The sequence below is a fragment of the Schistocerca americana genome, chromosome 3, assembly GCF_021461395.2.
Source record: "Schistocerca americana isolate TAMUIC-IGC-003095 chromosome 3, iqSchAmer2.1, whole genome shotgun sequence".
NCBI lineage: Eukaryota > Metazoa > Arthropoda > Insecta > Orthoptera > Acrididae > Schistocerca > Schistocerca americana.
The window spans coordinates 569,638,696-569,664,171 of NC_060121.1; the positions used below are offsets into that span (position 1 = coordinate 569,638,696).

Sequence of the window (25,476 nt, forward strand, 5' to 3'; positions counted from 1 at the left end):
TTTATAGACGGTATAAGTCGGAAAAAAAAGACTGCTCTCGGCAAGCCGATTTTTGATCAGCCTAGAAAAATTTCTTCCTACCAGACGAATAAACAGTATAGCGAAAATCAGTTTCCGCAATTCGATTTTCGTCTTGCACAATTTGTGACGCATGTATACGTTGTGAGTAAGTGGTCTCCCGTACCTCCCAGCGGGAGGTCCCACGGGATTCTGACGTCTTCTTGATGGGTCACCCTTCCCCCTTTCGCCCTCTCCGGGTCTCTCTCTCTGTTCTTTGTCGGCCAGGTATTTTAATGGATTGCCGCGCAGCGCACCCCGAGGCGGGGGAAATAACCCCATCCACCAGCCGGGGACCCCACATTAGCCACACCGCTGATAGACATTTTATTCGAATTCCTCGGCGCGGCCACAGATTAGGGAGGAGGCAGCGCCGACGGGCTGCCGCGAAGAAGAGCTGGGGAAATGGGCCGCCATTACGGGCGCCGGCTTCGCCGTATCCACCGGCAGCCACGTCCTGTCCTGTCTTGTCCCCTGTTATCATCGCGTTACTCGCCGCCGACATCGCCGCCTCGACAATCGGGACGAGGTGGTGGTGGGGAGAGGGACGGCAGCCCAGCGTCACATGCACCACGAGGCACTTGAACAGGGGTAATAAACGGCGGCGGAAACGTACGGATGCTGAATTCCTGATCGGCTCTCTCTTTAATGCAGCAATCCCGAAGAGTTTGATGTTATCATCCAATTGTCTACGACGTACTGAAGTACTGAAGTAAGGAACACAATTTTCACTTTATTGGCAGTTGGCCATCGTCATACAACTATAAAACACACCTACATCATATTATTATTAATAATGTATGTAGGCTGTTTAGGTTTTTATGTTGGTAACGCCACGTAGCGCTCTGTATGAAAATCGCTGACTGCGCTGTGTGCAGTCTGTGGCTGGTTGGACTCATTGTTGGAATATTCGCTTGTGTAGTGTTGGGCAGTTGGATGTGAACAGCGCGTAGCGTTGGGCAGTTGGGGGTGAGCCGCCATCAGTGGTGGATGTGGAGACAGAGATGCCAGAGTTTTGAGAGGTTACTATAAGTGGACGATATGGACGTGTGTCCGCCAGAAAAAGGAAATTTGTAAAGATGGAGGTCGTGAATTGATATATATATATATATATATATATATATATATATATATATATATATACGTCCAAAAGTCAAATATATATATATTTGACTTTTGGACGTAGTTAAGGTAAATACATTGTTTGTTCTCTATCAAAATCTTTCATTTGCTAACTATGCCTATCAGTAGTTTGTGCCTCAAGTAGTTAGAATCTTTTATTTAGCTGACAGTAGTGGCGCTCGCTGTATTGCGGTAGCACGAGTAACGAAGATTTTTGTGAGGTAAGTGATTCATGAAAGGTATAGGTTATTGTTAGTCAGGGCCATTCTTTTGTAGGGATTATTGAAAGTTAGATTGCGTTCTGCTAAAAATGTTGTGTACATGGAGTTTTGCTCAGCTGTTTGAAAATCAAATGACGTAGAGGTTTTCCAGCACTGTCATTCATAATTTTTTCTAAGGGGACGTTTCGATAATAACAATAATACCTACAAAGTACCCCATTCTTTCACAATCAAAATCGTACTACTAACATGGATGGTAAACTGAATACTTCAACATAAGGAACTGACGATCAGAAAAGAACACTTAATATTTTATTCCCAAGCTAATAGCAAATGTTGGCTAAGGGCCTTGCCACAATGGTAACACCGGTTCCGATAGATTTCCGAAGTTAAGAGCTGTCGGGTTTGGCTAGTATTTGGATGGGTCATTGTCCTGGACGGCCGAGTGCTGTTGCAGCCGGGATGCACTCAGCCCTTGTGAGGCCAATTGAGGAGCTGCTTGATTGAGAAGTAACTGCACCGGTCACGAAAGCTGGCAAAGGCCGCGAGAGCGCTGTGCTGACCACATGCCCCTCCGTATCCGCATCCGGTGATGCCTACGGCCTGAGGATGACACGGCAGCCGGTCGGTAGTTGGGCCTTCAGGGCCTGATCGGATGGTGTGTGTATAGCAAATGCTCAAAGAACGACCGCAAGTCTCAGTGCAAGATTGTTAAAAACAAAACAAAAAATCAGCACTCCGTCAAATATCTCTGTGTTACAATGGGGCATGTAGCGACAAACCTATGAGGATTTCGAACATACCTTTTCTGATTGCCCCTTACAAGATATTTGTTTCGAACCCTAGAAAACTGTACCATTCCCCACCGTACAAAGTTAATTATGTGTTTACGTAGATCATCAATCCTGGGAATCGAGGATCTCTACGATATTTGGCTGTTATCGCTAGTGGTACGACATTGGTCCTGAGAATTCCAAAACTGTATCAAAATCTCTACACTAGTTCCTCAGACTAGCCCGGACATAGAAAAAGAAGCGAGCAGGGACAGTTTATATGCGTAGAGAGAGAGGATTTAATAAAGCGTTTTTTTTTGTCTTACTAATACATGACTGCAACTTACATTTTATGTTTACATGCAGTAATGTTCCTTTGTTTTGGCGGATGACAAATCCAATGTACTTTCAAACGGGAAAAGATAGTATTTATGTGATATAATTTCGGCTTAACGAGTTTCGTATGTTTTACTTTATTTATACTGTGAAACCTTGCTTCTTGTCGAATTTCATGATTGTAGGACAACGGGAAATACCCTATAGCTTTCGGTGAGTGAGTTCTTCAGTATCAAAATATGTTACATAAATGAGCGAATCTTTTGATCGCATTGATATAGAAGCTTAAATTTTTTACGCTGTCAACGTATCATAGACTTTAGTGGGTGACATTAATTTGAACTTGATACGCCAACCTATTCCGCAGAAAAAGGGGTCTTAAAAGGCGAATGGAGAGGCAGACGGACAAAAAATGACAAATTATTTTTCCTGTGATATAATTACATTTAACAGTTTTCGGATTTTTATTTTGCTTTTACTGTGAAGCCTTATTTCTTGCCAAATCTCATGATTCTAAGTCAACGGGAAGCACCCTATAGGTCTTCATGCGTGAGTTTGTAAGTATCAAAATATGTGACATAAATGACCGTAACTTTTTGTTGCGCTGACTTAGAAGCTTATAATTTTTACACCGACAAGGGAACATGAACCTAAGTGTGTGACAAATTTGAATTCGATACGTCTACCCGTTTCTGAGAAAAACGATCCTTAACAGTCGGACAGACTAACAGACAGATAGCAAACCCATCCTATATGGGTACCGTTTTTGCAGACTGAGGCACGAAACCCTCAAAATAAATAACATGATGTCATCGACTTCCACGGCCAACATCTACTTCATTCAAATTCTTCTAGGTGTTCTATGGCGTCATCATACAGGGTGTTAGAGAAGTTTTAAAAATTTGGGGTCGGCCGCTGTGGACGAGCGGTTCTAGGCGCTGCAGTCTGGAACCGCGCGACCGCTACGGTCGCAGGTTGGAATCCTGCCTCGGGCACGGCTGTGTATGATGTCCTTAGGTTAGTTAGGTTTAAGTAGTTCTAAGTTCTAGGGGACTGATGGCCTCAGATGTTAAGTCCCATAGTGCCCAGAGCCATTTGAACCATAAAAATTTGGGAGATTCTAGAGGCTGAAATTCTAAATGTTTTGCAACAAGAACGCTATAGCCGGAAATGTGATATATAATTTATAGAGTAGTAGTAGGTGTTCTACCTTCCAGCCATTGGCGGTATGCTATTGCTACGGATGGAAGACTTGTACACACACAACTGCAGTAGCCGAGCAGAGCCTGTGTAGAGGAAGTTGTTTACTTAGTCCTTGTCCTTCATTTCATCCTTTCCAGCCACTGGCGTTGTGCTGTAAACACGCACCTAGTCAGCGTGAGTGAGTGTACAGTTGTCTGCTTATCGTGTTTTACATAGGCTATAGTTAAGTTTTAACGCCATGGAGCGCAGTTCCCCATTTGTAGAAGTTGCTGACATGCATTTGTGTTGTGGCGAAGTTCGCGGGAATGCCAGCATCGGCTGTACGCAGGAAGATACCCAAACAGGTGGCTTCCTAGCACTCCGTAATTCCCCAATGTTAATTGTTGACTGAACGGGAGAGGATCTGTCTGAGGTGTTACGTATCGGGCAAGTGCAAGAAGAGGGACACGAACCCCTGAATTTGAAGAGGACTTTATCAAATATGTAGCTGCCAATCCGACAACAAATGCACGTGGAGTCGCCCACGCTATGCAAATAGATCTCGTGACTGTTTGGCGAGTTTTGTACGGCGCTTACGTACATCTGCCACATGATTAACCACTTCAGACTATGGGATAGCTCGATTCTGAACCACGCCAACAACTCTCACAGTGATTCGTTCGTCAACATGCTGCTGTCTCCAATATTCCGAACCTGACGAGTCAATTTTTACGCCGGAAGATATTTCTAACTCCTGCAACATCCGCCATGGGCTGTTGAAAATTCACATTACCTATACGAGACATTACCATGTGAGATTCTGAGTAAACATATCGACTGGAATAGTTGGTGGTCACCTTACTGGACCACACCATTAACGAGAAACTTTGGTTGGTGCATCGTATTTCAACTTTCTGAAAAATGCCCCGCCTGAACTTCTGGTGGACGTCCGCTTGCAAATGCTCGCTAGTTTGTCGTTTCAGAACGATGATGCGTGAGTATACTTGATCGTCGGGCAAGCGCATATCTCACTGACATCTTCAGTTAGAAAGTAAATGGAAGGGGATGCGCAGCTCGTTTGGTCTGGACACTCCCTGACCCCACCTCTCCTCACTTTTTCTTCTGGGGTTACGTAATGTTCTTCGTGTACTCAAAAACTGTTGTTGCTTATTGAGCTTATCTTTACAGCGATTGATACCATCACAGTGGAGTGTGGTATCTTAGAGAGAATCAGACAAACCATAGTTCGTCGTTGCAACTTTTGTAACGAAGTTTGTGGTCGTTACACTGAACGTTTACTCTACAGTAGTAAACCAACAGATTCCGCTTATAGTACACGGTCCAGTCACATTAGCCGTAACGTGACCACCACCTCTGTTCGACGTCAGTGTGGGGCAACTACTCACAGACGGCAGGTGGTGGTACTACGGTATGAAGCGTGCCGGGGGTACACAGAAAACAGTGCAGTTGTTATTGTAATGAGGTAATGAAGCGATTTCTCTGACGTACAATAATGCATGACCATTGGCTTTCGAGCAAAGGGTGGCGGAATTTCCGAAACGACCTAGTTTGTACACTGTTCGCATAGTGCAGCTGTGCTTAAAATATAACGTGGGTGGTAAAATGGCGCATTCCAAACCGGTGGGGAAGCAAATTGGTGCACCACGGGTCATGGATGGCATGGGTGAACGAGGGCTGTGGAGGCATGTACCGACCGGCGAATAGACGCAACTGTTGAGCAACTAGCCGCCCAGATGAATCAAGGAGACACCAACAGTGTCTCCTCCACGACCGTTCTGCGAAAGTTGCTGCGTGTGGGCCTCCGCAGCAGGCATATGGCTCAAGCACACATGTTGACCGCTGTTCGTCAGCGACCAAGACTGGAATTTGCGCTCCAATACCGCAATGGACGACCAGTTAGTAGCAACAGATGCCCTTTACAGATGAGTCACGTTTTATGCTCCATCGGACATATGGGCGACCTTTTGGGTGTACGGCATCAAACGTCCGAAAGCAAGCATCCTGCGACAATTGTCGGAAAGGCCCAGGCCGGAGAGGAGAGCGTTACGGTCTGCGGAATATTTTCTTGGCCTTCCCAGAATATCGTCATTCTGAAAGGCACAGTGTATCGATATAACTATGCATCTATCATTGAGGGCCATGTCCACAGTTTGTTTTTCTTCGGCGCGATTAAATCTTACCAGCAGGGCAATGCAAGCTGTCACACAGCTCTCAGACGGCGTGTGTGGTTCGAAGACCATCAGGAAGAGTTCACCGTACTTTCCGGATCTAGACCCAATCGAATCTGTGGGACCACCTGGATCGGATTGTTCGCGCAGTGGATCCTCGACCGAGGAACGTAGCGCAGTTGGGCTCTCTCTCTTCCTGCACGTCTCGAAGCGACCCGAGCTGCAAAAGGATTCTGACACGTGGTCACGTTGATGTGACTGGCAGCGTAGAGACTTGTTGTACGAAACAGTATCGGAAACCTTCTGGAAATCTAAAAATTTGGAATCAAATTGAGATTCCCTGTCGACCGCACTCATTACTTCGTGAGAACAGAGAGCTAGTTGTATTTCACAAGGATGATATTTTCTGGTTCCGTGTTGGCTTCTGTCAATAAATCGTTTTCTTCGAGGTAATTCATGTTCGATCACAACACAAGTTCCAGAATTCTATTGCAGATCAATGTCAGTGATACGTTCCCTTTTTAGAGTACTGGTGTGACCCGTGCAGCTTTCCATTCCTTAGGTACGGCTCTTCCGTCGAGCGGGCGGTTGTACATGATTGCTGAATACGGATTTTTAACGTTTCACCGTTCTTACGTGCAACTGGACGCCTGAACTGTGTCGCCGTTGGGTTACGCCGCGCCCTGAAACTTGACCGGTGTGTCAGTTCGCCGCGTGACAGAGCAACCAGCTGTTTCTCACAGTGGGAGATGCCGTTGACGAATGTAGGACGGCGTGGCAAACCGGTCCTCAGAGACCAGCTGGGAGCGGCTCCAGTCACGTGCACCTGCCCCTGTCTCCTGAGGAGCGCCACGGTACTGTAGCACGGCTGCTGCAGGGCCCTGCTCCTGCCACGGAAGCGATACCAGGAACTGAAGAGTCCGGCACGCTGGGGATAGCAATACCAGCGGATACAAAACTAACAGGAATAGCGAAAAATCAGTAATCCCATAATGCTTTCAGTAGGGCAGAATTTAAAATAGCGTTGGACGACCTGGCAGACGGAATATAAAACTTTTAAGCGGAATTCCTGAAGTCTTTCAGTGAAATGGCAACAAAACGACTATTCACGTTGGTGTGTAGAATGTATGACATGGCGATATGTCACCAAAATTTTGGAGAAACATCATCCACTTAATTCCTAAGACCGGCAATTCTAACGTTACCGGTGATAATGGAAGCAAGATTAAAGAAAAATCAAGACACGTTCGCCGGCCGAAGTGGCCGTGCGGTTAAAGGCGCTGCAGTCTGGAACCGCAAGACCGCTACGGTCGCAGGTTCGAATCCTGCCTCGGGCATGGATGTTTGTGATGTCATTAGGTTAGTTAGGTTTAACTAGTTCTAAGTTCTAGGGGACTAATGACGTCAGCAGTTGAGTCCCATAGTGCTCAGAGCCATTTGAACCATTTGAACCAAGACACGTCCACAGGATTTGTCGACCCGGAAAAAGTGTTCGACAACGTGAAATGGTGCAAAATGTTCGAAATTCTGAGAAAAAATAAGGATAAGCAACAGGGAAAGAGGGGTAATATGCAATATGCACAAGGACCAAGAAAGAAGTGTTCGGATCAAAAACGGTGTAAGAGAGATGTAGTCTTTCGCCCTTTCTGTTGAATCTATACATGGAAGAAGCAATGGCAGAAATAAAAGAAAGGTCAAGAGTGGGATTAAAATTTAATGTCAAAAGACATCAATGATAAGATGCGCAGTCGTGCACACGAGGCTGAACGTCACATGGCGTGTGGTCAGTGGGACTATAGCGCCAAATTAAGCTGCCCCCACTCCCCCCCCCACCCCCCACCCCCCACCCCCCACCCCCGGCGCAGCACGCGGCACTTGCAGCAACGGGAAAAGACACTATGTGTCAGCGAGCATTTATCGTGCTCGGTTGCGCTTTTCTTCATTACAAAATGGCCAGGAGACATTTGAGGAAGAATCATCGGAAAAACGAAGAAGGGCGAAGTGTGACGAGTGTACGCCGGGAATTTGTTTTTGCTCAGCATTGTTAAGTGTGCACAGGGAGCGTTCCGAACCCAGGCAGTGGTGTCCCAAGCAGAGGAGGTGGTCGACCACAGCAGCAGACGGCCGCTACTTTGGAGCACCAAGCAAGAAGTGGATGCCCTTGCAATGTCACGCTCCACAGTGGAATGGCGGCTGTTTGCAAGGCGCGTACACATCGGAGTCACCGTTTGTGGTGGAGCTAGAGCACAGGGACTGAATTAGCGATGAGAGGAGTCGCGTGCTTTTCTCGGATGAGAGTAGTTTCAACCTGAATAGCGATTCTGGACGTAGCCTCATTCGGCGAGAGCTGAGGAACGCATAATGCGTCCGGGAACATTGTCGAAAAAGACAGCTCTGGTGGCCCGCATGTTACGGTATAGGCACGCATAATCTTGCATGGATGTACTGACCTCCAAATCTTTTAACACGTTCACTCACTGGACAACGTTATTGTGACACTGTACTCCTTCCCCATGTGGGTCATTTCATGTGCTCATTTGGCCATGACCTCGTATTTATCGATGATAGTGGGCGACCTCATCGAACAGCGCAGGTAGAGGGGCTCTCGGAACGAGAAGATATTCACTGAATGGACTGGCCTTCACCTTCCCCCGACTTAAATGGAGCACGTGTAGAATGCTTTGGGGTGACGTATTGCACCAAAGACCATCCAGCAGGTGACAACCGCTCTGGTGGAGGAATGGAACTCCCTAGTACGAGAACTCCTTACCAACCTTGTGAGCAGCTTCCGAGGACGTTGCAGATCATACACTGCGCTGCTTGCTCACCACACACCCTTTTAAGAACCATGTCCTGCATTTAGTAACATCCAGGGGACCATCATAAATCGCGGCTACTTCGAAAACGGAATTGGTACGGCACTCTTCGCAGGATGAGCCCGGTAGCCGTACACAAAACGATATGTTCCTTATTAGGCGTATAAAATATATCTAAATAACTGCGATGATACATGTCGAGTGTAGCGCTTGGTTTATTATGGTGATGACGATATAAAAGAAGGTGGAGGCTAAATTACTTCTCTGGAAGATAGACTATTCCTCTCGGTAGCGACAAGTGGGTTGCGTCGAGCTTAACACGGATCACCATCGACATGTCCCAAGGGCCCACTCAATGAGACTCTGCTGAAAGGTTTGTTATTTGACATGGCACACTGTTGCACGGTATCGTTAGTGCTTTTTTAAGCCAAATATTGGGAAATGAAAGTTTTTTGACCAGCAGGGCTCGAAGCTGCTGCTCCCGTGTCCAGTGACTTGACACGAGCTTGGGATAGCTATCTGTTACAAAGGTTAAACTAACCCAAGGGCTCATTAGCATGCGCACGCGAGTTGCCACAATCGTCGCACTGGTAAATCCTATGTCCAACTATATCACGTGTACCGTTTCCAATAACCCTATTGTTACTGATACTGATACGGTAGCCGATTGGACTGATTGTCTGGCCGGAAAGATATCTTTGAGTAAATGTAGAAACTTTTTTATGTAGTGCAGTTTCCATAAAAATTATGCCTTTAACGTTTAGGAATTACCGGAAACAATGAAATACCACCTTACTACAATAAGCATTTCAGTCTGTCCACCTGGTCAACAAAACATGTCAAACGACTGCGGCACCATCCTTCATGTGCTTCTCTTGATGTTTTCTTCCGTGTCACCATCGCTAGTGCCTGGATGGTGGCACGAACAGCATTCCGTATAGAGATACGTAACGAGGGTTCACAGCATTTTGCGCAGTTTAGATTATTACAGCGGAAAGTACTGGCTTTTAACGACGGTGCTGTTCGGGCACTAGTGGCTGTTTAGAGCCGTAAAGAAGACCTGACAGCGCTCTCATGCAGCCCGTTCCTACCGAGACAAATCTTCCGTTGCAACTACTGAGTGCAGAACGGCACATGTGTGTACAGCATCTATGTCTTAGCTTCTGACTGCAGGTGGAAATCAGAAGATTGCCCTGTTTATCGCCCCTGGATGACATCACGTAATGGTTTGTGGCAGGATGTAGAATTATTTTATCATTTCAGTCATTGTCTCATCAGAGCCTTTTCAAACGAGAGAGCGCAGTGGCAATGACACTACATCCTTTTTCTGAAGTAGCGGCTTTCAAATGTGCTTCTGGCTACCGCGTTGAGATCTCTCGTGTTCTCGGGAACATCGGAACTAATCGGACACTGGCTGTTACATACCCATGCTTGTCGCCCCTCTGTATCTAATTACCGTGATGTCGACGAAATGCTCCATTTTTATTTCCCAACGTTCTCAATTTCCTCCACCGTATTACCAACTGCTATCGGATTTCCAACAATGTATGAATATACATACGATTTCTTTAGTTTTTATGAAATTTTTCATATTTTGCCCACGTACGTCAGATGGAGAGTTCTCGAGAAAACGGCTGGATTGTCGTGTCACACAAATACAATATTTTACCACAGGTCGAGTTGTTACCTTCAGGTGCGCTGATGGAATCATGAATCAACACTGGTATGACTGAGCAGTACAACACGGTTCGTTCTGCAGCCCTCCCCCCCCCCCCCCACCCTCCCCCACCCCCTGTCACCCGTCAGCTAGTGATAATGACCTTGTAAACATGTAAATAATAGAAATCGATTTAGACATATAAAACTAATCAAGGAAAGCGTCTAATATGGTATGAGGACTGATAACTTTGCTTCGATGTGAAAACAAAGAAAGGCAAACAACAAAATGTAATAGTAGTAGAAATGAGATGCAAACACTATAAGTTAGTTTAATCGAAGGAAAGTTCCTCTTTCTTCTCACAATGGCATTTCTCCAGTATGTACACAGAATCAATCTGTTAAATTACGGATTTGTCATTGTTAGTGGTAGATAATGGCCGTATGCCCTTCCTGTTGCCACCTCGTTTTTGTAACTGCTAAGACGAAACTAAAAAGCCTTCATAAAGTGTTCACTTGTCATTTAGTGGAAATGTGAATGCACATCAATATTACTGAAACCAACGATCCCCCTTTTTTCCTTTTCTTTTTTTAATCATCAGCCTTCTGACTGGTTTGATGCGACCCGCCACGAATTCCTCTCCTGTGCAAACCTCTTCATCTCAGGTATAGCACTTCCAATCTACGTCCTCAATTATTTTCCGGCTATATCCCAATCTCCGTCTTGCTCTACAGCCCCCTCTAGTACCATAGAAGACATTCACTGATGTCTTAACAGATGTCCTGTCATCCGTCCCTTCATCTTGTCAGTGTTTTCCACATATTCCTTTCCTCGCCCATTATTCGGAGAACCTTTCATCCCTTACCGTATGAGTCCATCTAATTTTCAACATTTTTCTGTAGCACCACACCTCAAATGCTTCGATTCTCTTCTGTTCTATTTTTGCGGCAGTCCATGTCTCACTGTCACACAGTGTTGTGCTCCAAATGTACATTCTTAGAAATTTCTTCCTCAAATTAAGGCGCATGTTTGATGCTAGCAGATTTCTCTTGGTTAGGAATGACCTTTTTGCCAGTTCTACCTTCTTTTTACGTCCTCGTTGCTCCGTTCGTCATGAATAATTTTGGTTCCTAGATGGCAGAACTCATTGACTTCATCTACTCCGTGATCATTTCTTCTGCCCCCCCCCCCCTTTTTGTCATTTCCACTGAGTAGTTAATATGTTATATCTCGTGCTTAAGTTCTGAGGCCCAATATGTTTGTGTATTACGCTCCCCTAACATTCATCAGAGAGAATTGGTACTTTTCGTGGACTAATAATATTCTAATAAATTCCATTAGAGAAAAAACAATAGGAGAAATTGTTTGTATTGTTTTCCAGAGCATTATTAACTGGTTCTCTGGAAATGGACTCACCCATAATTTAGAGAAAATAATGTATAACCAATTCTGTACAACAGAGTCATACCAACAGTTGCTGTAACAAATGAAAAGGAGTCCGTAAACAGGGTAGAATGCTCAAAGTTTAATGGGTGTACCTATTGATGAAAACTGAAGAAAAATACCCGTGAGCCGCCCGAAAACTGATTTCAGCTACTTTTGATATTCGTCGAATTCCTAATCTTGAAAACATACGAATCAAGCTCCTAACATTTTTGCATATTTCCGTTCAACACTTGGTTATAATTTTCTGGGGTAACTTATTATGCAGAAAGAAAGTATTGATTGCGGTAAAGAGAGCAGTAAGAATAATATGTGGTGTTCATCCGTGCTCGTCATGTAGCGCGTCTTGAAAGAGCTAGACATTTAACTCCCCCTTCGCAATATTTACATTTGCTAATGAAATTTGTCCATCAGAGTTTGAGAAGACGAGAAGAACAGTGATGTTCACACCTACAAAGCTAGGAGAGGGAATGACTTTATTGCTCATTAGTAAAGTTGTCAGTGCCATAGAAAGGAGTTCAGTAATCATCAATAAAATTTTTGATCATTTGTCAAACAACATAAAAGAAAATTTTACTTCTAACCTAAAATCTTTTCCTTGGTTAAGTTCTATTCCATAAGCCATTTTTATTTGAAAACTGGTAGTTATTAAGTAACAAATTTTAAGTGACGTTTCAGGAGTAAGAGTGAAAAATAATGTGTTTATTAATGTTAAAACTAATGATGTACCGAATAATTTAATTATTTGCGCATCTCCAGAAAACTGACTAGTTACACATCATTTCGAATGTTCTACGTAAGATGTAACTAACTAACTCGTATGTGAGAGCTGAGTTTCTCCCGCCGCATAGAAAGTTCACATAACTTAACGGAATGCAGCCGAGTGACGTCACCATCCACCGCCGATATTTCGGCGGGAGCATACCTTGTATATGACGTGGCACAACTGCAAGGAATACGGTAGACACTCGCCTTACGCAAACCAAGATCATGCCACTCTAAGGTCAGGATACTTTTAGGTTCCGTATTCCTTCCAGTTGTGGCATGTCGCACATGAGTCAGACTGCCAGAACTGTGGACGATCGTTCTACTGAGCTTCAGCGGCGCGCAAGCTCACAACAGCCGAGTAAATCCGTCACTGGAGAACACTGACTTGCCAACGGTCATCTTATGAAATATAACAACAACGGACATTCTGGTATGCACTTCCAGCTATTGGGACAGTGTTGAAATTAAATTAGCAAGTAACCTTATAAATGGATACGGTGGTTTTTGTTTAAGTTTTGCTCCCTCCCTTGTAAAAAACCAGAGGGACACAGATTGTGTTACCTCATCCATATATTATTAGTTTCACTTTCGATAACTTCTGACGTCGACCAACTTTGGTTTGTGATGGCGCTAGTGTGTGTGTGTGTGTGTGTGTGTGTGTGTGTTGTCTTTCCTGACTTTCTCTGAAAACCGAGGTTTTAAATTCCCTTGCACAGCACATTCCTGATGGAGTTAGAGTTGAAATAGGCAGGGTGTGCTCCCGCCGTAATATAGGCCGTTGCGACGATATCATCCGGCTGTATTCCCGTAAGTTAAGTGAACAACTAACTCGTATTTCGAGATTTTGAAAATAAATCGAAACAGAATAACTTTGCCATTTCTGGGTGTATTGCGTTAAAAGCACAGAAGTGCTATTGAAGAACTCCCTTTTCGGTTTCTTAATTAGTATGGAGTTTCCACTGAGGTGCGCTATACAACAACTGGAAGACTGTAGCCGGAGCTGGACAGGAGGACCACAGGGAGCCATCGCGACCTTCTCATGGCGCCCCTGGTCCGCCGGCGACGTCCCAGGCCGTTACGCGCGTTTCATGGCCACTTGAAATGTCGTCGCACGATGCAGACAAATGCTGATAACAGGCGAGCACCTCTGGCATACGCCATCTGCCTGCAGGGTTCTCCTCTGCTGGTAAACGCCAGGCCACGCGAAGTCCCATCTGTACTGTACTGCTTCAGCACCGTTTGCATCCAATCGTCAAATTAGAAAAAAAAGAAATCTTTTACTGAATCTCATTATCAGTTACTAGCCTGCTTGAAATGCCAGCCTCGCATAACAATTGACTGTCGTCATTTAAAGTTTGCTTCGAAGACGATGTTTAAGTAACTGGCATTACGGGCATAAAAAAAAACTAGTACAGTTCATGAAGCAGAGGTAATTCCCCAGAAAGAAACAAATACCAGAGTTGAAAACTGTAAACACAGAGAAAATATTAATAGATACGGGTAGCCACTCTGTACGACAAGTGGCTGGTGAACATTAACGTACCCACCGAATTTGAAATTTTCTAGACCACTCCTTACAACAGATTTGCATATATTTCATCTATATTTGGCACTGTGTTAACTCGTGGCATCGGCCTTATTAACAAATATATTAACAAATAGTTTCATCGATCAAGATCCCGCAGTCTTTAAGGCTCCCAGTCTCCACCCACCCTTTACCATTTTCGTTTCCCGTCATTTTCATAAATCACTCGGAGCCGGATTATATAGCGACTTAATCAAAAAGTTTGCATTTGAAATACAATCTAAGATGAAAAAAATGAGACGGAAATCGGTGATGTGATGTACACTTACAGACAAATAAATGATTACAGTTTCAGAAAGGTTAGATGATTTACTCAAGACAAAGAACTTCACAAAATGAGCAAGTCAATAGCGCATTAGTCGTCTCCATACACGTCTTTGCTGGTCATCGGGGCTCAGTTCGAAGTGGGACTCATAACTGAAGACAATTACGCTCCGACAGTTCTACTCCAGTTAATGCGATTCCAGGCCGAAGACGTGTCTGGAGAGGCCCCTGATGGCAGTGGGATACTAACGTGAGTGTAGGCCGCCATATGGCCCGACAACCAGGAGAGATTGTTTGGGTGCCAGTTCTTTTCACATCAGGACGCCTTTGGTTGCCCCCGCCGCAATTACAGCACAGCGGTACGTCGACGACACTCTACGCCACGTTTTGTTGCCCTTCGTAGCAAGCCACCCTGCGCTTCCGCTTCTGCAAGACAACCGCCACGGGCACACGGTGAGAGTTGTTACTGCTTGTCTTCGTACCTGCCAAACATCACCGTAGCCAGCAAGCCCTCCGGATCGTTCCCTAATTGCGAACGTTTGGAGCATTACGGGCAGAGCCCTCCAACTAGCTCGGAATTTTGACGATCTAACGCGCCAATTGGACAGAATTTGGCAGTAAATCCCTCAGGAGGACATATAACAACTCTATCGATCATTCCCAAGCTGAGTGACTGCTTGCATAAGGTACAGAGGTGCACCTACGCATTATCCACTTTGCTCAATTTGTGAAGCCATTTCTCTTTAATAAATCATCCAATTTTTTTGAAACTCTAGCCATTTGTTTCTCTGTACATGTACCTCACACCCACCGATTTCGTCCCATTCGGGTAACTCCACCTTGCTGCACCGTTCTTTTTTTTTTCCATAGACTCTGTAGAGTATTTCGACTAACTAGGCCAACATTTCATCCTGCACTCAGAGGCGGCTCGTAACCATATATTGCTATAATGGATGATGCCCTGAAAACTATTTTCTGCTGTAAACAGGGGGGGGGGGGTCTACTTTGATTCCATGAAAAGATTTTTATTGACCTATATTATAGACTAGTGTGAGTTTTAAGAAATAACAAAATAAAGCACAAATGAAAGACTATATGGAGCCTCACATATGGATTTGCGTTACGAGTTCTGGAGTTTAATTCTACAGTATCAGTCTACAGTAGTATTAGCTTAGTACAAGACAGATATATTTTCCTGGAACACTGCGTGAGCGTTGCTAGTGAAACAAGCCGAAAGTGGAAAAAGTGACAGAAATTATCTTATATTTCGAAACATTGCACCATCAATACACAAAAGATACATATTAATGGTCACAAGTTCCTTAATCACAAAATCTCACACATGTATACATAACACGTAACCTTATGAAGATCATTCTCATCATACTCCTAACCCATCACTTTCAAGAAATGGTTTACAAGAGTGTGACAAGTTAGGTTCGCCAAAATCAGTCGAAATTTCGAATTTTTATCTTCCACAGGTCGGGTAATAGTATGGTTTGGAGAAATCTATCTTTTATTTGTGTACGCTGTTCGAAAAAATGAACGACTCAGAACCAGATTCCTCTTTCTTCCATTATAATGAATCAATCATTTAAAAAAAAAATATTTCTTTGGAACGAAGACACTAACCAACCTCCAGCTACCTTAGATAAAACGACCCGTTATTGATTTTTCATCTCAAGAATTTATACTCAGACAGTAGAATACGTTTGATATAATATTTTCTGCAGTCTAGTATTGGCAGCGGGATGTACGCTTGTTTTGGCAACATGTATGTCATTTACGTTTAGTGCCAATTCAGTCGATTTTTTTGAGGCTTGCTTGTGCTACAGAACGGGTACTGACTGTCATCTAAGGACGAATCTTTAAAGATCGTGACAGCTCTTTTTATCTATATTGAATAAAAATTAGGTGCTGCCTTCATGTCAGTAAGAAACTCCCCTGATGCCAAATCCTGGCGAGATAGAAGTACTGTAAAATTATTTTGTTGTATGCTTGTACGTGGTAAGAGCATTGTCAATTACCGTCCCGCAGTTACTGGTGTGTGAGAACGCATATTTACGAAATAGAAAGTAGGAAGGTATCCCAGGCTGTTCGATTAATACAAAGAGGAGTGCCACATCATCTGCGTGGGGAGCAGTTACAATAGTAATTCCACACGGTCCGATCAGTGGTCCACTACTGTTGTTGCTATACATTAATGATGTGCCATTTTATCTGAATCAGGAGCCAGATTTAGTTCTGTTTGCAGTATGGACAAGGATTCTTGTGGTGCTGAGCAAAGAGGTATCAACAACGAAAATAGTAAATAACATTTCTGTGAAAGATACTGACTGGTTCTGCACAAATAGCCTACAATTAAACTTTGAAAGAACACAGCTCATCCATTTTCGTGCTGTCGAAAATATCCTACCTCCTACTGACCTAGGTATCAACTAGAAATAGGAAGCAGGGTAGAGTGTTCCAAGTTGTTAGCTGTGCATGTTGATGAAGCTTAAACTGGAACAACAGCATTGCACGCCTACTAATTCGTTTTTGCGATAAGAATAACTAGCCGCTTTGTGGGTATACAAGGTGTCAGAAGCAGTCTGAAAAGCTTTTAAGGGTATAGCAGGGTACGTAGCGCAGAGAAATAATTTTTAATAAAAGAATTCGATACGTTGTGCTGTTTTCGAGTTAATTAGCATTGATACCCTATCAGACACACGGAAATTCGAGTGGCCCGCCAGATACATTTAGTGTCATTCGTTCTCATAGCGTAGATGATAGCGCACGAAATGCTCAGCCTTCAGCCTTTCGCTCGAGTTTGATCCTTACTACCGTTCCATGTTCAAATTTTGTATCGCTCTTATTCAGTATTAGGAAAAGAAACGAAGAACACGTTTGACGACACCATCGCTGGCGGGCCGCTGTAATCTGCGCACGCAACGACCTGATTGGCTAACTTCAATGCTAACTAACTCGAAGACAACGAAGGTATCGTTATTTTTTTGATAATTATTTCTCAGCGCTACCTTCCCTGCAACACCATTACAAGCTTTTCAGACTGTTTCTGACCACCCTGTTGAATTCAGTAAGTTAACATATTTTCCACATTTTCTATCACGGATGTCAAAAGAGATCATAAAACACTTATGAAATATGTTATCAAAAATACATTTGAGTTTTAGAGCGGCAGACATATTCACAACATCAGAAGAAAAAATGATCGCATTATTCTTTAATGATATTGAACGTATACAGAAAGGACAGGTCGAATGATCGCAGTTTTGTTTACTGAAAGACTCCTGAAGACAGACGTAAACTTTCCCGAGAAAGTCTGTTACCGAAGTTTCAAGAACCGGGTTTAAGTGGTTACTCTAGGAGTATACTACAATCCCCTACATATCTCCCTCATAAGTATCGTGGGGATAAGATAGAATAGTTACTGCACGCAAAGAGGCACTCAATCATTTTCCCTCGCTCCGTACGTGAATGGAACAGGAAGAAACCCTAATAACTGGTACAATGGGATGTACCCTCTGCGATGCACCTCATAGTGGTTTGCACAGTATGGATGTATATTACTGGCCATTAAAATTGCTACACCAAGAAAAAATGCAGATGATAAACGGGTATTCAATGGACAGATATATTATACGAGAACTGACATATGATTACATTTTCACGCAATTTGGGTGCATAGATCCTGAGAAATCAGTACCCAGAACAACCACCTCTGGAAGTTGCTCGGTTACCATTGACCAGACGTTTTCAATTGGTGAGAGATCTGGAGAATGTGCTGGCCAGAGCAGCAGTCGAACATTTTCTGTATCCAGAAAGGCCCGTACAGGACGTGCAACATCGAATGATGGGTAGAGCCACGGGTCGTAACGCATTTGAAATGTACGTCCACTGTTCAAAGTGCCGTCAATGCGAACAAGAGGTGACCGAGACGTGTAACCAATGGCACCCCATACCATCACGCCGGGTGATACGCCAGTATGGCGATGACGAATACACGCTTCCAATGTGCGTTCACCGCCATGTCGCCAAACATGGATGCGACCATCATGATTCTGTAAACAGAACCTGGATTCGTCCGAAAAAATGACGTTTTACCATTCGTGCACCCAGGTTCGTCGTTGAGTACACCATCGCAGGCGCTCCTGTCTGTGCTGCAGCGTCAAGGATAACCGCAGACATGATCTCCTAGCTGTTAGTCCATGCTGCTGCAAACGTCGTCGAAGTGTTCGTGCAGATGGTTGTTGTCTTGCAAACGTCCGCATCTGCTGACTCCGGGATCGAGACGTGGCTGCACGATCCGTTACAGCCATGCGGATAAGATGCCTGTCATCTCGACTGCTAGTGATATGAGACCGTTGGGATCCAGCACGGCGTTCCGTATTACCCTCCTGAACCCACCGATTCCATATTCTACTAACAGTCACTGGATTTCGAACAACGCGATAGCATTGTCGCGATTCGATAAAACGCAATCGCGATAGGCTACAGTCCGACCTTTATCAAAATCGGAAGCGTGATGGTACGCATTTCTCCTCCTTACACGAGGCATCACAACAGCGTTTCACCAGGCAACGCCGGTCAACTGCTGTTTGTGTATGAGAAATCGATTGGAAACGTTCCCCATGTCAGCACGTTGCAGGTGTCGCCACCGGCGCCAACCTTGTGTGTATGCTCTGAAAAGCTAATATTTCCATATCACAGTATCTTCTTCCTGTCGGTTAAATTTCGCGTCAGTAGTGAATTTTAATGGCCAGTAGCGTAGATGTAGATCTAACGTTGTCACAGAAAGATGTTAAATTTGCAGCTTAAAAACTCTTTGAAATCTATCCATTGATATTAAATATCTGACAAATAAGAGAAATGTTTTCAAATGTAGATTAAAGGTACTTCTTTGTAACTCCTTTTGTACTGCAGAACAAATCTTGAACAGAAATAGTTAGATGTATTTATAGAAGAAACTGTAAATGCGCAGCATGTAGCCATATTAAATTCGTGTGTGTGCCTATGTATGTGTGTGTGTGTGTGTGTGTGTGTGTGTGTGTGTGTGTGTGTGTGTGTGTGTGTGTGTTTTCTGTATTTGTTCTGTTGACACCTTTCGCGGTTCTAGGCGCTGCAGTTCGGAACCGCGCTGCTGCTACGGTCGCAGGTTCGAGTCCTGCCTCGGGCATGGATGTGTGTGATGTCCTTAGGTTAGTTAGGTTTAAGTAGTTCTAAGTTCTAGGGGACTGATGACCTCAGATGTTAAGTCCCATAGTGCTCAGAGCCATTTGAACCATTTGTTGACACGTTCCACATCATAACGTTGATCGTGAATTTGACCTTACGTGACAGGAAACTAACTTACCTGAGTTTGACGCACTACTGTACCCGCTATAGCTATACAAGCAGAGGTTCAGCAGGATGGGACGAAAGGAGTGGAGTGGGTAGATATGGAGGGGGGAGATGAGGAGGGAAAGCCTTGTTGCGGTAGCCTTATGGGGCTGAGGCAGATGGCCCTGCAGCGACTGGGCGACAAAAGTGAGAAACAGAAATAATCCCAATTGAGAAATGATTCTAGCATTGGCCTAAACGAGTGTAAATTAGGAAGCGGGTATTGGCCGAGTTAAAACGCATTAGCAGGCAAGGCGGCGCGACTTACTCCGATTAATAGTGTAGCGGAGACATAAACGGCCCAGTGAGAGTGTAGCTACTTTAGGAGGTCCGAGAAACAACTCTTGTAAAAGATGGCTATTGCCTGCTGTCCCATTGTTCATATATATCTTGTGTCCTTGACTGTCAAGGTAAACCCAATTTTTAAAAAAAAATTACAATGTGAAACTTTTGCCTTGGGCAATAATTTGTATGCTTTTGGTGTCATGCGGTAGTTCTGAATAGAAATACAGAACGTCACGTTTCTGAAGTAGATATTTTATATTTTACGTTTAGGAATAAATTAGGGACGTCGTACCCTAGTTCACTTCATTTATTTTCTCATAGGCAAGCAATATATATTTCTATCAACACAGCAATACTGTAGACTTCGTCGCCTTTACCAATAGCCAGTTCACTGTCGTCAGGTTTATTAACAAACGCAAAAACAGAGTATGTGACGATGCTTCTTGTTGAAATTTCACCTAGACTGATACTGAAGTCATACAATAACAGAAGTTTCCTTGGTCTTATCAGTCGAATAAAATCATTGATCACTACAGCTGAGACTAATGTTAATGATTAAAAAGAAAAACCATCTCAGCTGTATTATTAAACGTGTATTGTGTTACGAGCTGTTTCATTGGTTGAAAATCTTCAGGCTGCCGAGTTATGTTATGACTTGGAAAAACTTGGCAACCTGAGGGTGTTGAGCAAACGAAACCTGTCGTAACATAGCTGAAGTAGTTTTTAATAATCAGTAGCACATTTTGTAATTTTGCTGTAAATATAATTCGGCAGATTTGAAGTGCAGCAATCAGTTAGGTTCTGCCGTTAGTGAATCAAATGATATACTTGGATTCTTTAGCAGGTATCTCCAGACTTGCAGTTTTTCCAGGAACGAGGGCACATGCAGAACTGTTGTGCAACATGTATTGGAATGTTCCTGAGGACGAAACCTTAAAGATTCAAACTACTTGTGGAGGGAAGATATTACTTTCAAAACGGTCGTCCAGCTTGTACTGGAGTGTTCCTGATGAGTGTGAGCACGAGCATGGACGTAGTGTTGAATCAACAGGGAACGAAAGTCGTGTGCAAACAAGACCAGCGCAACAGGTCACACACCCGTTTCACTCACGAGTGACTGAAAGAGAATCTCTGTGAAACGACATCTTGAATAGAGGGCTCCAGTGTAAGTGCTCCAGTATAACGCGAAAATAGAGAGTTCCAAAACCCGGTTCTTATAGCTATACAAACATAATTCACCAGTCTCCAAAACACCGACCACGTCCGGTGGCGAGGGGGGGGGGGGCGGGGGGGGGGGGGGGGAGGGGAGGAGGGCGAGAAGATAAACTTTAACTAATAACACTTCACACAGAAGTATGTTAGCAGCATTTCGTCCCACGCTCACTGCATGAATAAAACAGGAAGAAACCTCAGTATATGGTGCAGAAAAGACGTACACTCTGCCTCTTTTGTCACGGTGATGCGGCTTCCCCCGTCGGCGGTTCGAGTCCTCCTTCGGGCATGAGTGTGTGTGTTGTCCATAGTGTAAGTTAAAGTTAGATTAAGTAGTGTGTAGGCTGATTGACCGATGATCTCTGTAGTTTGGTCCCATAAGACCTTACCACAAATTTAATGTCATGGTAATGTGTAGAGTATGGGCGGATTGCTAAGAAATGATGTACGTGTCTTCTCTATACTGTGGTCGACAGTTTCAATCCGTCGTGTGAAAGATAGCTTTTGTGTGCCACCATAAGTTGCTACTGAATAAACCTTTCTGCGACTAAGTTCAACCATATTCCGGGAAGTGTACGATATCCAAGTTTGCCGAATGACGACACTGAGATTTTTTCAATAGCAGATTCTAGTAGTATATAAAAGTGACTTTCATGAAATGCGTGTGCTTTCTTGTAGTAAACATGTAATGGACTGTGGGAAAAGCGAAGAATTCGATTACCTTAAGTTCCGAAACCATCGAAAGCTAAGTTTATTTTTACTCATAAACCCTATATTCACTGTCCTCGCATAAAAAATGAAGTTTTAAAGTTCCGTCTACGACATGATCGTTAGGAACAAAGCCAAAGCTCTAATTTGCAAAGGACGTGGAAGGCAATCGGGCGTGTCCTTCCCAAGGGAATCACTCTGACATTTTCCCTTGGCGATTTAAGGAAACTACCTCTCAAATCCCAGAATTTGAACACAGATGCGATGGTCCCCTGAAATTTCTTACTTCCTATCGTTAGTTATCCCGTTACAGATGATCCACAAGATGAATTTTACAACAGAAATGAAAATAATTATTGTATTATTAAAATGATCCCATCATTCCTCTGACACTATAGAACGCTTACATCAGGAGTGGGTGATGAGGTTTTAAACATCTCTAGTGCAGAAAAAGGGCTTCGTTACTACTGTAAAACCATGTCACTCATCCCTGAAGACCTAAAATGTGCGGTCGTGAAGGGAGTCGTTGCCATATCAGCGCTGAAGATCGTACGACAACCGCTGCCTGTACACCGCATTATGAAAAATGAATTTTATTCTGCGTTAGGATACTTTTGGTTTGTGCCACTTAAATGCTCTCTGGCCTGCGCTTAACTCCCGTGGTAACTACTACAATTATGTTTCCCATTATACCACTGGGAACGGTCATTTTAGGAATCTGAGAGTCGATTCGTATTGTAACCATTATCAAAAAGTTGAGATGATATATTGCCAGTGACGCTCTGCTTAGATATAGAATTAAACTCCAGATCCTGAAAAGACAGTGTTACACATGATACGAAAACTTAACAAGTAATATGGTGTTCGTGTGTTTGAGGGTGCTTCTTACTGCTTTCCATCAAACAATCTGAGAAATTCATGGATACCTAGTAAACTCACAACTACTCTTTTGATTTATGTTGTCATACACTTCCCTTTGACTAGGGACTTCGACGAGATAACTCAGCTTTTAGCAGCTGTTTCCTCTACTAATTTCAGTACTGCATGAAAATTGCGTTGATATTAAAGGCTTTGAAGATGATTTTCTTCCCGAACTTACCTAATTCCGTTTTTTAAATTCTACAACCACAGTGAATAAAATACAGAGGTAAGGCCCTGCGGACAGTGACCTGCTGTACTATAAACTCAATCAAGAGTCTGTTCTCCACCATGCGTTCGCTCTCCTAACACTCTACAATTCCTAATTGTTCTTTATGGTCAATGCTAGAGTCGTGACGCTGTAGATTTAGAAACTAAGATGTATGATTGGAACTAGGGCGCTCAACAGTGTAGTCATCACGTTATAAACTTGGAGAGAAATAGCGCTTCTCGAAAGATATGCTCGTAAGTTGTGGTTCGAAAGATAATCTACAAATACAGTCGCACAGGATAACACTATCACTATTACATTGCCAAAAATAGGACCTATAAATACCACTGCACGATATAAGCTAAGTGATTCAAAAGTGAGCAAAATACCCTTCCACTAAAAATTATGATCAGCACATTATCAACAAATAAATAAAAAGAAAGAGAAACATTAACAGTGTGTGGTTACGAAGTACAACATAAAGACACACAGTTGGAACGAGCCATAGAAGTTAATAGTCTCACACCCGGTGAAGAAGTGAAGCAATTTAGACAACACAGTCATATTTCGGAAGAGTATGGCTTACATCTCAAACCATCGAAATAAATATGCAGAAAATCCCCTTCATCTGAAAGACGTACATCACTTTTCACAACGAGCGAGGTGGCATGCTGGTTAAAGCGCTCGGAAGGATTCGAGTTCGTATCCCCTCCCGAACTTCAAGATTTAAGTTTCCTCTGAACCACATGAAACAAACATTTTCTGGCCCCTTCAACAATAACAAGGAATTATTCCTCCGCCATTCTTGTCCAACTGTGTTTATACTCTCACATCCTACAAGTTAAGCTCTAAGCCTTACTCTCCTTTTCGCAAATGACTGTAACTACATCTATGCCTGCAGTCTGTAGCCACAGTGATCTGGATTTACTATTTGTCAGGGCCCCTTCCCGTTCCGTTAGCGTATGGAGCGCTGAGCCTCAGTGCGCCCCGTAATACAACCTTGTTTTGGCGATCCCCACTGGAGTGATACCCAGAGGATTTTAGAGTATTCATAGGATGCTCACTTGAAACTTTGTAAATAGGTTTTCGAAGGATGTTCAAGAGTCTGTCAGTTCAGCTTTCTCGACAGGTCCGAGACGCTCTCTCACGGGCCGAACAAACCTGTGATCCTTAGTGCTGCACTTCTTCGTATACGTTCAGTATCCATGTTAGTCCTGTCGATCAATATACTAGGACGCGTGTTTTGTAAGCAATTTCCTTTGCTAACGACTGCATTTTCCCAGTACTCTACCAATAAACTGAAGTCTACCATCTGCTTCACCCACGACTGAACCTGTGTGATCCTTCAGCTTCCAATCCCGACGAAGCGTTGCTCCGAGGTATTTGTATGAGTTGACCGACTCCAACAGTGACTCGCTGATACTATAGTCATACGATACGAGTTTTACATTTCTGAGCATTTGGAGAATGTGACCAAACTTTGCACCACTTTGACATACTATTACGATCTGACTAACACTTCTGCAACTTTTTTCAGCCAGTTCTTCATTTCAGATAACGGAACATTCTACGAAAACTCTGAGCTTGCTGTAAATATGGTAGGCCACGTTATTAATATACAACATCTGTAGCACCGTACGATCTGTTATGTTCACGGATGTAGATTTTCGTGAAACAGGTGGAGTCTTCCTTCAAGCATTCATCAGTTCATATTTATCAGCTTTTCTTTGACCCTACCTCTAATCAGAGAAACCTTTGAGTACTCGCGCCGACCTCCGTACACACTCAGTTTAGGCCCGATCAAAGTTCTGTGTCACACTGACCATATATGATATCTGACTCGAACTGAAGCTTCCTTGTCTTCTTCCAATTGTCCAGTTACTTTATCGATGAGCTATCTGAGTTCCCGTTTTTCCTGTGATATTTCACTTCTGAATTCAAGAATTACCGGCTTGATCTAAATATTGTCTAAAATGCCTCCCCCCAACGCTTGTGGCCAAATTTGTGATTGCAAGACTTTATATAACCAAACTCAGACGTGCCCCTCTGAGACTACAATCACTGTTAATTGAAGGATTGATATTCTTCGGATTCCAGATCAGCTATTATTCTCCTTTACATTTACGCACAGGAAGAAATAATCATCTGAGTATAAGAAACAGGGATTGATAATATTATTCCACGACCGACAGGAGTAGTTCGACCTCTGCTGGACAAATGCAGTTCGAAAGACAGACATTTTCGCAAAAGAAAAGTTAGTCCTTATGGAATCCCTGCTATCGATTTCCCATAAAAAGATCGGAGATTCAACCAGAAAAATGTGTTACAAAGAGTCGCAGGAATATTACAA

At 43.6% G+C, this 25,476-nt stretch overlaps 1 protein-coding gene across 1 annotated transcript in view; it reads right to left on the reverse strand.

The window, feature by feature from the left end:
- Positions 1 to 25,476, reverse strand: part of LOC124605563 (patched domain-containing protein 3) — a 404,372-nt gene that overhangs the window by 377,622 nt on the left and 1,274 nt on the right. The window lies entirely within an intron of this gene.